Raw genomic sequence first — 16,078 nt, 5'->3', positions numbered from 1 at the left:
CATCACAGTGCACTACTTTTTTTTACCAGGGCCCAGGTCAAAAGTAGTGCACTATATAGGGAATAGGGGGCCATTTGGGACTCAGACCTGGTCTCTATGACACTAGAGCGCACCTGAGTCACCTGAGCAGTACAACACCAGGTTTTTAAATCCACCTTTAATTGGGGGATATTACTCTAATGATGGTGATGATGATGGTGTCTCCATCCCCCTATAGTATAGTATAGTATAGTCTTTCTATTTAAAGTCTCTGAAGTAATCCAGGAAGTAAAGTGATCTATTTAGGAACACTGTTAGAGTTCTGATATATTTTACTGCCTGAGGTCGTACGTGAATAGATACAGTAGGACAATGAATGTTGGTCAGGAAACGAGGTCTGCTTCCCAAATGGCAGCCTATTCCCTTCATACGACACTACTTTTGGACCATGCACTGGTCAAAAGTAGTGCACTATGTAGGGAATAGAGTGCCTTTTGGGACACAGCCTTAGGTCTGTGGGCACACCTGGCTGCCATTCACTGTAGTTCTATGGTGAGTTCTATGCAACTGGGTCATTGACGCGGTAAGGCCCTATTCAATGAGGAAAACCTAATTGGTAAAGAATTATGTTTCTTTGTTAGTGCTAATCTAAGACACTGAATATGTGAAATCATTGTTAAAAGTGTTGTAAAATGTGATATACAAGTGTATGCAGGCGGTAGGAAGCCCAGCGGTTAAGAACGTGACAAAAATATGAAATGTAAATGTTTGCATTATTTAATGTACTGAATATAGTACATAGTATTTGACCATGGTGGATATAAATAGCTTCGTTGAGTGGGATCTTGCAACAGAATGTAACATTGTGTCCAATACAAGTCCTGGCTAAAACTATTAGGTCCAGTTTCCCAGACACATATATTAAGCCTAAAAATCATGTTCAAAGGAGATTCACCATTGAAAGTTCTTCTTAGTCTAAGATTAAGCATAATCTGTGTCTGGGAAACTGGCCATTAGAGAATCATTTAAAAAGTTGAGTTCACACATGGATGTTGCTGACTTTTAATCTTTCTGTTCACCAAGTCCTCTGTTAAAGTTGTAATCCTTAATGGTTAAACTGCCAGGTCAGTTTGCGACATTACAGCAACAAAGAAGTTACTGCAAACAGCGAACACTGTCTCAGACATCATTGCACGCGCGATAGAAGAACAGTATAAGTACTGAATTTTTTTCTCCCTTGAATGCGCAACGCTCCCCAACTCTGCTTTGTCAACAAAATAATAACAATGGCCGTGGGGCAGACGGTGGCACTGTTTCCCCTACTTTAAACCAGTATCTATCTGTCTGTCCCTTTTGGACTTTTCTGCGCAATTGATTTGCCTTCCACTTTGCAAATGAGAATGGCAAAGCTGCCCCACCGCTGATAACCGAATAGATTTCTCATTCACTTTGTGAAAGAAAATCGAAATGCATATTACTACAATAACCCTGGAAAGAGAAAGCATTTATATCCCAGGGATAGCAATTGTTTTATTTTATGTCCTTGCTGTAATAGAGGTCCATTTTACATCCCAAATGGTACCCAATGCACTACTTTTGACCCTCTGGTCAAAATGTGTGCACTATATAGGGTAGCATTTTGGACACAAACCCATTCTCAGCCTATATGGAAATAAGATGTGCCGTACTGTTCCACTCAGAAAACAATCATGGCTGCCTTTTGGTGATTAAACAGGTTGTGTAGTAGAATGGACTCCATGGCTGTTCAATCCACATTATCTGATGCTTCTGTCCAAGGCCACTTGCATTTCTATGCCTTGATGCATTCTACAACCCATTCATTCATTAATTTCTGCTGTATTGATATCGAGGCAGTAGTGGTTATGTCCCGAGTGGCGCAGCGGTCTAAGGCACTGCATCTCAGTGTGTGAGGCATCACTACAGACCCAGGTTCATTCCCGGACTGGCTGTGATCGGGAGTCCCATAGTGCAGCACACAATTGGTCCAGCGTCGTCCGGGTTAGGGGAGGGTTTGGCCGGAGGGGGCTTTACTTGGCTCATGGTGGGCCGGGCGCCTGCAGGCTGACCTCGGTCGTCAGTTGAACTGTGTTTCCTCTGACACATTGATGCGGCTGGTGGGCTGGTGGGCGGGTGTTAAGAAGCGCGGTTTGGCAGGTCATGTTTCGAAGAACACATGACTCAACCTTTGCCTCCCAAGCCCGTTGGGGAGTTGCAGCGATGAGACAAGATTGAAATTTGGGGGTAAAATAAAAAATAAAAAATAACCACTATTATTTTTTCCCCTCATGTCCAAAATGGCACCCTATTCCCTATTTAATGCACTACTTTAGACCAAGGGCCCTAGTGCACTAAATATGGAATAGGGTGCAATTTGGGACGAACATTGTAATATTTCAGTTGACGCAATACAGCTTCCCTGCCCTGGTGTTGAAACCATGGATTTGAACAAACAGTATCGCTCACAGGCCATGCAGAGAAAGCATGCAGATACTTGGAGGTTAGTAAGACTTGTTTCATTGGTGTATCTTTTACCTCAGTCTTGTTCATTCCATGGAATTGCATTGAAAAAAAATGTAAAATAATATTGAAAGGTTTCAATGTTTGACGAGTTAGTGATCTTATATCTTGAGGGAACTAATAGGTTTCATGTAGCAAACATATCTTGTGGGTTCTTTTTATTACTCTGTACAATCCAAAGCAAACATTTCACAGGGAAAGCAAACATACTAGATATTGGCTGGCTGATTCCATGGAACTTGATAACTGGGCCTGTTTTCACAAATCATCTCAGAGTAGGAGACACGATCTAGAATCAGAGGTCCCTCTGTCCATATAATATTACTTATTATGATTTAAAAGGCTAAACGGATCTTTTATCAGTACTCCTACTCAGATACTCTTGATGAATATGGGCCCTGGTGTGTTGTGAGAAAAGGTCAATAGGGAAACAAAACAAACAGAAATTTGGCAAAGGTTGGAAAGTGTGTCAAGCAGAATCTTTTGAAAGATTTTGAATAAACAGATTAGAGTGTTATGTACAACACGGGGAAAAGTGTGTCACACGTCATCTTTGAATGGATTTGAACACATTGTGATGCTATTTAGAGCAGAGAGGAGTAGGGTTTGAGAGGAGGGGCAAACGAGAGGAGTAGGGTTTGATTCACTCATGACAATACTTTTACAGTCACCATCCAGCCATTGGAAAATCATTAAGAATGGAAGATGGCTATTCTTTCAAGTGTTGACACTTCCTCCACAGATTGAATCAAATGTGATTTTTGGCAAGATATGGCCTCAGCTGGTCATAGCTGGCCTCATCTGTCATTATGTTTACCTGACTCTTCGATATCGCAGTCACCATCCAGCATTGAGTATCCCAGTCACCATCCAGCATTGAGTATCCCAGTCACCATCCAGCATTGAGTATCCCAGTCACCATCCAGCATTGAGTATCCCAGTCACCATCCAGCATTGAGTATCCCAGTCACCATCCAGCATGGAGTATCCCAGTCACCATCCAGCATTGAGTATCCCAGTCACCATCCAGCATTGAGTATCCCAGTCACCATCCAGCATTGGGTATCCCAGTCACCATCCAGCGTTGGGAATCCCAGTCACCATCCAGCATTGGGAATCCCAGTCACCATCCAGCATTGGGAATCCCAGTCACCATCCAGCATTGGGAATCCCAGTCACCATCCAGCATTGGGAAATCATGAACATGACTAGCCAAGATGTGTTCAAATGTTGACACTTGCCCTGCACGTTCTGTCAAGAATCAGACGTGATGTCTGGCCTGAGATCAATCAAACTGCTTCAGCTGCATGGTCACAGCTGGTCTCATCTGTCATGTTGTTATGTTTACATTTGAGTCATTTAGCAGATGCTGTTATTCAGAGCAACTTACAGTTAGTGCATCTATCTTAAGGTAGCTAGGTGAAAAACCACACATAAGTTATGGTAATTGCATTATTTCTCAATAAAGCAGCTATAAGCAAAGTCCAACATTGGATATTTCTAGTAAGAAAAGACAAGTGTTATTGCAGAGATGGCAACAGTGTGAGTATTTCTTATCTCAAGTGCACATGATCTCAAGTGGAGTAGTGCACGTGACTGATAAAATGGCCAGATCACAGCATGATTTTGAAAGTGATCATATTTGTAAACGGCCAGAACGTCCACCCATAAAACGAAATTAGTCATAAACCCTAAGAAATCATGGCACCTGATCAAAGGGATTAGGGATCTTGTAATTGTTTTATTTTTGAAAGTATAGGCTCCATCCCAAATGGCACCCAACACGCTAGATAGTGCACTACTTTTGACCAGATCCCAAGGGGACTATGTGCACTACTGTACATAGGGAATAGTGTGCAATTGAGACGTAGACAGTCACTCATGACAGCCTTTAAGTTAAAATGTTAAACATTAATCAAATAGTTCCAATATGGTTCTGGGTTTAGAGATTAGCTGAAGTACAATTTATGAGGTAAAAAGAAAAACATTGCATTCAAGTTCATGTTCAAGTTTTATTGTCACATGCACAAGTACAGTGCAATGTTTAACTTGTGAGCTCTACCCAATAGTGCAGTAATCAATATCTAAAATAGTGTAACTAATAAAAAAGTATATAATAAAGAACACAATAAATAAGAGAGGAAGCTATAGACAGGGTCAGTGCCAATACCAATTTTACAATGTACAGAGATACTGGAGTAATTTGAGGTAGCTATGTAACATGTAGGTAGGGATTAGGAGAAAATGACTGGTATCAGGGTAAATAATAATAATAATAGTAAACAGTATGGCAGCAGGGTGTGTGTGTACAAGAGTGTCAATGTAGGCGTGATCGGCGGATATACAGTACATGTAAACAGGGCTGAAAAGTGACTGGTAGCAGGAATATACTGTATAAGTACTTATGGTAATATACTAATGGAAATATATACAGTTGAAGTCGGAAGTTTACATACACTTAGGTTGGAGTCCTTAAAACTCATTTTTCAACCACTCCACAAACTATAGTTTTGGCAAGTCGATTAGGACATCTACTTTGTGCATGACACAAGTCATTTTTTCAACAATTGTTTACAGACATTCTTTCACTTATAATTCACTGTATCACAATTCCAGTGGGTCAGAAGTTTACATACACTAAGTTGACTGTGCCTTTAAACAGCTTGGAAAATTCCAGAAAATTATGTCATGGCTTTAGAAGCTTCTGATAGGCTAATTGACATTCTTTGAGTCAATTGGAGGTGTACCTGTAGATGTATTTCAAGGCCTACCTTCAAACTCAGTGCTTCTTTGCTTGACATCATGGGAAAATCAAAAGAAATCAGCCAAGACCTCAGAAAAAAAATGTAGACCTCCACAAGTCTGGTTCATCCTTGGGAGCAATTTCCAAATGCCTGAAGGTACCACGTTCATCTGTGCAAACAATAGTACGCAAGTATAAACACCATGGGACCATGCAGCCGTAATACCGCTCAGGAAGGAGACGTGTTCTGTCTCCTAGAGAGGAACGTACTTTGGTGCGAAAAGTGCAAATCAATCCCAGAACAACAGCAAAGGACCTTGTGAAGATGCTGGAGGAAACAGGTACAAAATTATCTATATCCACAGTAAAACAAGTCCTATATTGACATAACCTGAATGGTTGCTCAGCAAGGAAGAAGCCACTGCTCCAAAACTGCCATAAAAAAGCCAGAGTACGGTTTGCAACTGCACATGGGGACAAAGATTGTACTTTTGGGAGAAATGTCCTCTGGTCTGATGAAACAAAAACAGAACTGTTTGGCCATAATGACCATCGTTATGTTTGGAGGAAAAACTGGGAGTCTGCAAGCCGAAGAACAACATCCCAACCGTGAAGCACGGGGGTGGCAGCATCATGTTGTGGGGGTGCTTTTCTGCAGGAGAGATTGGTGCACTTCACAAAATAGATGGCATCATGAGGCTGGCAAATTATGTGGATATATTGAAGCAACATCTCAAGACATCAGTCAAGAAGTTAAAGCTTGGTCGCAAATGGGTCTTCCAAATGGACAATGACCCCAAGCATACTTCCAAAGTTGTGGAAAAATGGCTTAAGATCAACAAAGTCAAGGTATTGGAGTGGCCATCACAAAGCCCTAACCTCAATCCTATAGAAAATTTGTGGGCAGAACTGAAAAAAAAAAAGAAGAAAATAATTAAAACCTGAAATCAATCATTCTCTCTACTATTATTCGGACATTTCACATTCTTAAAATAAAGTTGGGATCCCAACTGACCAAGACAGGGAATTTTTACTAGGATTAAATGTCAGGAATTGTGAAAAACTGAGTTTAAATGTATTTGGCTGCGTTGCATGTAAACTTCCGACTTCAACTGTACATGTGAACAGGAGTAATAGTGACCAGTAGCAGTATAAAATAGATAAATACTAATGGTAATGGAAATCAATCATCAATGAACAGCAGCGTAGTGGTAGTAATAAATCCAGTGTGGGTGTGAGGGGGAGCAGTAGTTGTTAGCCATTTAATAGTCTCATGGCCAGGGGAGAGAACCTGTTAGGAGTCTGTTGGTCTGAGCTGGTCTGCATCGGTATCCTTTGCCTGATGGAAGCAAGGAGAACAGTCCATGTCTCGGGTGGCTGCAGTCTTTGGGAATTTTCAGGATGCTCTCCATGGAGCAGCTGTAAAAGGGGTCATGCCAAATAGTTTCAGCCTCCTGAGGGAGATGAAGCACTGCCGTGCCTTCTTCACGATTGTGCTGATGTAAGAGGACCATGTTAAGTCCCAAGTGATGTGGACACAGAGGTACTTGAAGCTCTTGGCCCTCTCAACGGCGACCCCCGTGGATGGGGGTGTCCACTCACTCCTGTTTCCTGAAGTCCACGATCAGCTCCTTGGTCATTCTGACATTGAGGGAGAGGTTGTTGTCCTGGCACCACACTGCAAGGTCTCTGACCTCTTTCCAGTAGGCTGTCTTATCGCCGTTGGTGATCAAGCTGACCACCGTCATGTCGTCAGCAAACTTGATGTTGGAGTTGGAATCATGCGTGGCCACACAGTGGTGGGTGAACAGGCATTACAGGAGAGGACTAAGCACACACCCCTGGGGAGGTCCAGTGTTAAGGGGCCTGTGTGACAGAGGTGTTGTTGTCTACTCTAACCACCTGGGGGTGGCCCGGCAGGAAGCCAAGGATCCAGCTGCAGAGGAGGGTGTTCAGTCCCATTGTCCCTAGCTTCAGACTAAAATGTGGGTGGGGATGACAAAGAGAAACATGAAAATGCAAAGTCATTCCCCTCTTGTCTTGACGGTAGAGAATGAGGAAGGGGAACTCTGTTCAGCTAGATCATGGGAGGAGGGAGGGTGAGGAGATGTGATGGATTGTTTACGGATGCTGTACAATAGTACACCCTCTAAATAACCCTAACTTTGGGCTGATTAACTGGTCATCTGAGGTAGTATCGTGGGATCTGTTTAAATCATGTGGGCTGACTCACTCCCTGACTGCTGCTGACCTTGGACCAAAACGCCTGCAACGCTATTTCCAATCTTCCCTGTTGAGCAAGTCTCGTGCACTCCTACACTTCACCTTTAGGATCACAGGTTCTTAAGACCTCAGACCTATTTATAACCTCCTGTGATAATCTGAGCTTTCCAATGTCCACAATGCAAAGACACCAACCAACACCTCTCTCCCTCTCAATACAGCTGAACTGCTTAGTGACCCAATGTCTTTGTGGGACCGTGTGGTCACATGCACCGCAGCCTATGGCCTGTCTAAGAAAACACAGGACAGGTGTATCAGCTTGCTGGATTATTGTCAGGTCAACACAGCCACGGTTGAGAGCTTCTCAATATAGCTGAACTACTCAGTGACCCAATGTATTAAATGGTTACATGCACTGCTGCCTAGCGCCTTTCTAAGAAAACAGTACAGGTGTGTCAGCCCGTTTCTATTTAGGTCTGTCAGGGATTTAGAAGGCCAAGTCTCCAGACTAAACATATGGATCAAAGCAGCGGAGGTCATATAAGAAATATTGTGCACAACACTTTGTCACTATGTAGAATTATAATACAATGAAATGCATCAATATCAACCATCTTGATATAAAATCAGATTTCAGGGAGTCAACACATTCTCAGGCACTGATCAGGCCACCTAAAGGACATAACAGAGCTGGATAGAAAATATGGGTTTAAAAATAGACCCCCTACAGCATCTCAGAAGTCCAATAACTTTTTAGATAGAGCAGATTAATCAAATCCAACGTTTAACATTCTATCACTGTCAGGACTGATGGTCATGACGATGATATTATTTGCACAGCTATCTCAGATGGAAAATAACCCAGATTTGCATTATTTGTCAGATATAATCTATCTCTGACTTTTCCTTGATGGCTGGTCCTGGGAAAGGGTGTGTATGTGTGCATATTCAGTGTGTGTGTGTGTGTGTGTTTGGTAATCGTGTGTTTGTGTGTGTATCGATGCAGACCAGTGGGCAGCATGGCATGAGTTGTAATGTGGAGCATAATGATTTTGAGGAATGCAAGGTTACAGTCATCCTGCTCTCTGCTCTCTTACCCAATTCCGCTATCATGGTTGCAGTAGCATGATAAAAGTGATGGGCTATGCCCCAAATGCCACCCTATTCCCTATATACAGTAGCGCACTACTTTTGACCAGAAGTAGTACAATATAGAGGTGTGGGATCTTAATTTGACCAGTTTTGTCGCAGGAGTAAAATTATCCTGCAGCAGGAGGATTTGATTGTTTAACAAAAAGTGATAATTAGATAATAAAAGTGAAATTAGTTTTGATAGGCTACAGTAGGCTATAGTGTAGGTGTGATATCTAGTGAGAGAAAGAGAACTGAGGGGATTGAGTGAATTTATATAAATCACCAGGCTCATTTAGATTTCCTGCAGCGTAGGAAAATTGTCTGCGACAACAGAGTGATCAAATTACGATACTGCATCTGTATAGGGGATATAGTGCCATTTGGGACACAGCCAATGGAGTGGTCTATAGAGACTAGGCTGGATAGAATGAATATGTGTGATGTAATAAGAGAACCAACTGCTATCAGCTTTACAAGTGTTTTTATGCATGGGTTATTGAATTCATATGCATTTCATATCCCACATTACTCACCCATCGTAGGGATACCAGCTTGTCTTGCATAAATGAGGTGGCAGTCAGATATAAGTCTGTCTTATCTAGTCCTTACTTCACAATACAGTCTGCTGCTCATCCTCTAGATTGGTGTGTGTGTGTGTGTGTGTGTGTGTGTGTGTGTGTGTGTGTGTGTGTGTGTGTGTGTGTGTGTGTGTGTGTGTGTGTGTGTGTGTGTGTGTGTGTGTGTGTGTGTGTGTGTGTGTGTGTGTGTGTGTGTGTGTGGTGCATGCATGTACATGGATGTGTGTGTGTGTACTCGCTCACTGAGCACAGGGAATGTTCAGGGATGATACAAACTCTATTGGGGGGCTACCATAAACCATCATTAACATTAGAGAGAGAACTCACTGTACTTAGCTGCATCTGGAAACTAATTGGTTTCAGGCAATGTTCTTTAGGCCTGAATTTCATGTTGTCAGAGCAACATAGTGGCAGTTTGCTTATTTGAAATGCATCCAAATGTACAGTAAAATGTTTATGTCCCCACATGGGCTTATTCCAGGACAGAATAAAACCCCTGCCTGCAAGCAGATGAGTAAGTGGTCTTAATAATTTGTGTTTTAAATAGAACTTTGTCTCCTTGTGGTATGGGCACAGCTTCCTTTTCTGTAGTTAGGCTATCTTCTTTCGTTATCTAACAGTGTATACAGTAATTCTGCATTCCAAATGGAACCCTTTTACCTTAATGGGCTCTGGTCTAAAGTACTGCACTATATAGAAAATAGGGTGCCATTTGTGAGTTGTTCGCTGCAATCTTAGTTTGAATGATGTTCAACAAACGTTCAACAAAGAAAAGGGAACTATGCCAAGTACCAGTGGTTAAGAGAAGTGGGAGTGAGAGTGGGACCACCCAAAGGGTTTTGGTTGATTCAGATTACAAGAGCAGTAGGGAATGAAGAACTAATGCGTCATCAGAACCCTGTAACTAAAGAGAGGGAGCAGTATTCAATTAGATCCGCTTTAGCTGACATCCTCATAGTGGTTGTTTTAGCGGTGTTGGAGGTAGAACTGTGTTAGAGCTGTCAAATCCACAAGTGGCTCCTGGCTTTATACCTAAAGTGGACATTACCATTGGCTGCACGGAGTCGCATGAACAGAAATCCCATGCAGCCTTGTTTACAAGTTGGAATGTGTGATGTAATCTACACCTCCATTATGATGATAGAAACCCTCATTATTTAGTTTAATCATTTTAAATTTGAGAGTAATTATTTCTATAAAGCCTACACTTTCTTGTTCTGCACTTCTAACCCGAGTGGGGCGGGTGTGGCTTCGTGACAATGATCGCAAGAGCAGCTGTCACAAATCTCACCGATTTGAGGTTCCAACGCAGTTCCACCTCCAACACCACCAAAACATCCGCTATGCGGCTGTCTGCTATCGCTGTTTAACGCTTGATCTGGTTGAATCTAGATCCTAGGGTGCATCCCAAATGGCACCCTATTTGCTACATAATGCACTACTTTTGACCAGAGCCCTATGGACCCTAGTGCACTATATAGGGAATAGGGTGCCATTTAGGACGCTGCCCTGCAGGGGATTAGATTACAACATTTTAGCAGAAATACCCATCATCATTATCTGTTTGAGTGAGAGTTGATAAAGTAGATTACATTACTGCTATAATCCTCTTATTGATGGCTGATGGAGGGATACGGAGAAATGATGTGACTGCATTGGGCTGAAAAACAGCATCCATCTTTCGGGATCAAATTTGATGCCTTGGAGAGAATAAAAGGTGTTGGTCGCAGGTGCAGGGCCAGGTCTAGCACGTCTGTTACAGATGATAGATTGTTTCATATCTCCCTAAAGAGAGTGTGTGTGCATGTGCATGTGTGTGTTAGATGTACTGTGCATGTGTGTCTGAGAGAGAGAGACAGAGAGACCAACAGAGGGAGAGAGAGGAAGTTATAAAGAGGGAGGACAGAGTTATGTAACTCAATAGGATGTCTAATGACTTTATAATGAGAGAGAGAGAGAAAGAGAGAGAGGGAGAACATTCACTTCCTTGCCGGTCTAAATAAGTTCATGCTGCAGACACGGGATGCGTCCCAAATGGAACCCTATTCCCTTTAAGTGCACTACTTTTCCCAGGGCTTATAAGGCTCTGTTCGAAAGTAGTGCACGACATAGGGAATAGGGTGCCATTTGGGACACAGACAGTCGTTCAGGGACATCCTCTTGATCTTTTCATCCACTCCCCTCTCACTTTTGATCTTCATCAAACTGACTAACAGAAAACCCAGGCCTCTTAAAGAGATCGTCATCCAACTGACTAACAGAAATCCCAGGCCTCTTAAAGAGATCTTCATCCAACTGACTAACAGAAAACCAAGGCCTCTTAAAGAGATCGTCATCCAACTGACTAACAGAAAACCCAGGCCTCTTAAAGAGATCTTCATCCAACTGACTAACAGAAAACCCAGGCCTCTTAAAGAGATCGTCATCCAACTGACTAACAGAAAACCCAGGCCTCTTAAAGAGATCGTCATCCAACTGACTAACAGAAAACCCAGGCCTCTTAAAGAGATCGTCCTCCAACTGACTAACAGAAAACCCAGGCCTCTTAAAGAGATCGTCATCAAACTGACTAACAGAAAACCCAGGCCTCTTAAAGAGATCGTCATCCAACTGACTAACAGAAAACCCAGGCCTCTTAAAGAGATCGTCATCCAACTGACTAACAGAAATCCCAGGCCTCTTAAAGAGATCTTCATCCAACTGACTAACAGAAAACCAAGGCCTCTTAAAGAGATCGTCATCCAACTGACTAACAGAAAACCCAGGCCTCTTAAAGAGATCTTCATCCAACTGACTAACAGAAAACCCAGGCCTCTTAAAGAGATCGTCATCCAACTGACTAACAGAAAACCCAGGCCTCTTAAAGAGATCGTCATCCAACTGACTAACAGAAAACCCAGGCCTCTTAAAGAGATCGTCCTCCAACTGACTAACAGAAAACCCAGGCCTCTTAAAGAGATCGTCATCAAACTGACTAACAGAAAACCCAGGCCTCTTAAAGAGATCGTCATCCAACTGACTAACAGAAAACCCAGGCCTCTTAAAGAGATCGTCATCCAACTGACTAACAGAAAACCCAGGCCTCTTAAAGAGATTGTCATCAAACTGACTAACAGAAAACCCAGGCCTCTTAAAGAGATTGCCATCCAACTGACTAACAGAAAACCCAGGCCTCTTAAAGAGATCGTCATCCAACTGACTAACAGAAAACCCAGGCCTCTTAAAGAGATCGTCATCCAACTGACTAACAGAAAACCCAGGCCTCTTAAAGAGATCGTCATCCAACTGACTAACAGAAAACCCAGGCCTCTTAAAGAGATCGTCATCCAACTGACTAACAGAAAACCAAGGTCTCTTTTAAATAGCTCTGCAAAGCCTTCAGTAGATTCTCCTCCCCTGCTAGATCTAATTCCTCATTATAGCTCCACCCTCCAAAATGCATTGTCTTGTCAAAGATTTCTAGTCTCTTTGAAAAAGGCTGGTGCAGTGCACTGCAGTGGTCTTGTTTCTTGGCTTTGGGTATTATGTCTTCAATATTATGTAATTATGTCTGATGGTCAAGAGAGGGCTATGGCTTCATCCCATATGGCACACTATTTCCAATATAGTGTATATAGTCCCTGGTCAAAAGTAGTGCACTGCATGGGGAATAGGGTGCCATTTGGGACACATCCCACTGTATATTACAGCCCACGGTGACAAAAAGCTTCCTCTCTTTTACCCTGACCCTGGCTCATAGCCGATCCATGAATCATTAAAGATGCACTCTTAAACTTTTGTATAATTTCAGCCAATTTTTGAAAGTGGTGCTCACAAGCCAAAGTGGTCAGCGTTTTTTGTGTACTACGTCATCCAAATGTGTACCATGTCATTCATTTTGTGTAATATGTTACAAATGTTTGCCATTTGTATGATACAGTATCATACAAATGTTGTAATTTGTGTGATATGCTAGAAATCCAATTTGTGCAATATGTTACAAATTTGTTGTGCTTAAGATCCCGGTCTGCATCTTTAAGGGAGGTTGGATTGTCTTTTCTATTTCTCAAATTGCTCTGTGTTGTGTCTGTATTGGATCCTATAGCTGGCTCTGTGACACTAGGCAAATCAACGTGCAAAGAACACTTCCAATGGGGATGGAGGGGAGGAAGGAGTACATGGGAGGGGATGGGAGAGGGTGAAACCTGTGTGTGGACTGGCTCTTCCCTCTCCCGTTCCCCAGGGTGGTTATGCAATGTCCCAAGAGGAGAAGCTCCAAAGAAAGAACACAACGTGGGAGAGGGGTCTGAAGGTCTGGCCTGCAGGTGCCATAACAGCTGGGGTGGCCCTGTTTTTGGAGTTGCTGTTGACTCCACGGTTGTGTCCCAAATAGCACCCTATTCCCTATATACTGTACTACTGTTGACCAGAGGGCTCTGCACTTTATAGGGAATATGGTGACATTTGGGATACACACACCCCCCCAATGTACATCAAAACACATGCTGCTGGGAAAAGCAGGGAACCGAGGCACAAACCGACTGAAACCAAGTCAATCCAGTCCTATCCAAAGAGAAAGTCTGGCCTGGATCTTCTTATGATGAGTTTAAGCAGTGACATCCCTTCCCCCTGTGGGAAAGAGGATCAAAGAGAGAAAAGACAGTGTTTGTGCTTGACATTACACAGACAATGTTGTCGGTTTAAACAGGTTTCAAGTGCTATATTAACAACTGAATGAGTGGGTTAGAGTGCCTGAAATGCAAGTGGGTTTGAGTCACGATGAATAAAATGTAATCCTTGCTACGTTTGTGGAAATTACAGAGAATCTCTGTGATGTCTCTTAATTTGTATTATCTACTGGGGAAAACCCCACAGCTGTAATAATAATAATAATAATAATTTGGTAGGTGCTTATATTTGTGCTGTTTCACACACGCACAAGTGTGTTTTATATGCATGTGTGAAATGGGAATGTGTTTTTTGCATATCCCAACTCCCCTTGAGATACCCTTGGAGAGTGGGGTCACAGCCTTGGAGAGTGGGGTCACAGCCTTGGAGAGTGGGGTCACAGCCTTGGAGAGTGGGGTCACAGCCAGGTTCAGCCATTATCAACAGTGACCCTGGAGCTTAACTTAGGGTTAAGTGCCTTGCTCAAAAGCACATTGATATATTTGTTTACCTTGCTGGCACAGGGATTCGAGCTAGCAACCTTTCGGTTATTGGCCAAACCCTCAAACCACTAGGATACCTGAAGGAGAATGAGGACTTATAATGAGTCAGAGCAATCTGACAAGATCAGCTAGACATGAGCACCTCTTCATTATTCACAAGGGAACAACTGTACAGTGATATGCGAACCAGCTTGGATCTAACTCTATGAGTATCACAGTATCTCTCTCTCTATCTTTCTCTCTCTCTCTCTCTCTCTCTTTTTCTCTCTCTCGCTTTCTCTCTCTCTCTCTTTCTCTCTCTCTCTCTCTTTCCATCCCACTTTTTCTCCCTCTATATTGACCTTTCACAAACACAAACACACTTTGTTTATTTGTTATCTTCCTCTACTGTCTCCTGAGTTAGGGTTAAACCTCACACTCTCACATGGTGTAAAGGTTGGGTTCTACTGTCTCCTGAGTTAGGGTTAAACCGCACACTCTCACATGGTGTAAAGGTTGGGTTCTACTGTCTCCTGAGTTATGGTTAAACCTCACACTCTCACATGGTGTAAAGGTTTGGTTTGGGGAATTTGTCATCATAGGGAAAGCGGCATTGTGAATTCTATTGCCTGTGGCTGTGTGGAGTTGTACAGTGGACCACATACCCTCTATTCCAAACCTATCTGTTATGCTACGCATGAATAAAGGTTGGGTTCGGGGAATTGGTCATCGTATAGAAAGCAGAATGTCGATTGCCGTAGGCTGAGTATGGAAGGAGTTATACTGTACATATTTTCTACTTCGTACACTTGCTGACCTAAACCGGGCAGGAGAATGGGTGTTTTGTTTCATCATTTGAATACCATGACAGGATACAGGAGTCACCGGTTTAAGAAAACAGACCAAGGGCCTCTTCTCTCGGGACTCAGGACACACAAAGATAGCCATTCCCTGAGGGACTGAAAGACATGGAAATGCACGTCAAGATGCACAAAGGAATGTTTATTCCCTTCTCCTTTCTCAAGAGGGTCCATTCCCAGCTGTTGATGTATCCCTTCTCTCTCAGGAGAGATTAAGCAAATCATTAGAAATTTTGGAAAAATGCCAATGCTGATAAGTTCTCATGCAGCTATCAGCCCTGGTGAGAGGGAGAGGGTGACTTCAACAAGACGTGGCTGTAGTAGCGTTACCACTGGGCACAGACGTCCATTCAATGTCTATTCCACTTTGGTTCAACTTCATTTGATTGAAATGACGTGGAAACAACGTTGATTCAACCAGTGTGTGCCATGTTGACATAAGCACAAGCAGGCGTACAGATTTAGGATCTTAATTTGATCACCCTGTGGACATTTAAAACTTGTAGTATATTTGAGGTTTAAAAAGGCTTCTGAAGTTTATAATTTCCACTTTGAAATTTCAGACTTGATTTTCTCTTACGAAAACTTTATTATCCCCAACAAAAAAGTCCATTAATTATAATCCACATAATAATTCACATTTCCTGTTGCTGCAGGATTATTTTCCTGTTATAGCAAACTGGCTCAAATTAAGATACCACATCTGTAAAATGCAAAACAGGTACATACTAGGATGATTCACCTCCACTAACCTGGAAAGAGACAGAGACATTTGAATACATGGAAAGTTGTTCCAGGAGAGAAGCACAACAGAGAATATTAGCCTACATGAGGTTTAATACCATTATGACATAATGGATGGATGGATAGAGGGAGAGAGGGAGGAATAGAGTG

Source organism: Salvelinus alpinus, chromosome 29 (genome assembly GCF_045679555.1).
Source record: "Salvelinus alpinus chromosome 29, SLU_Salpinus.1, whole genome shotgun sequence".
Classification (NCBI taxonomy): domain Eukaryota; kingdom Metazoa; phylum Chordata; class Actinopteri; order Salmoniformes; family Salmonidae; genus Salvelinus; species Salvelinus alpinus.
This window is presented reverse-complemented; position numbering follows the sequence as displayed.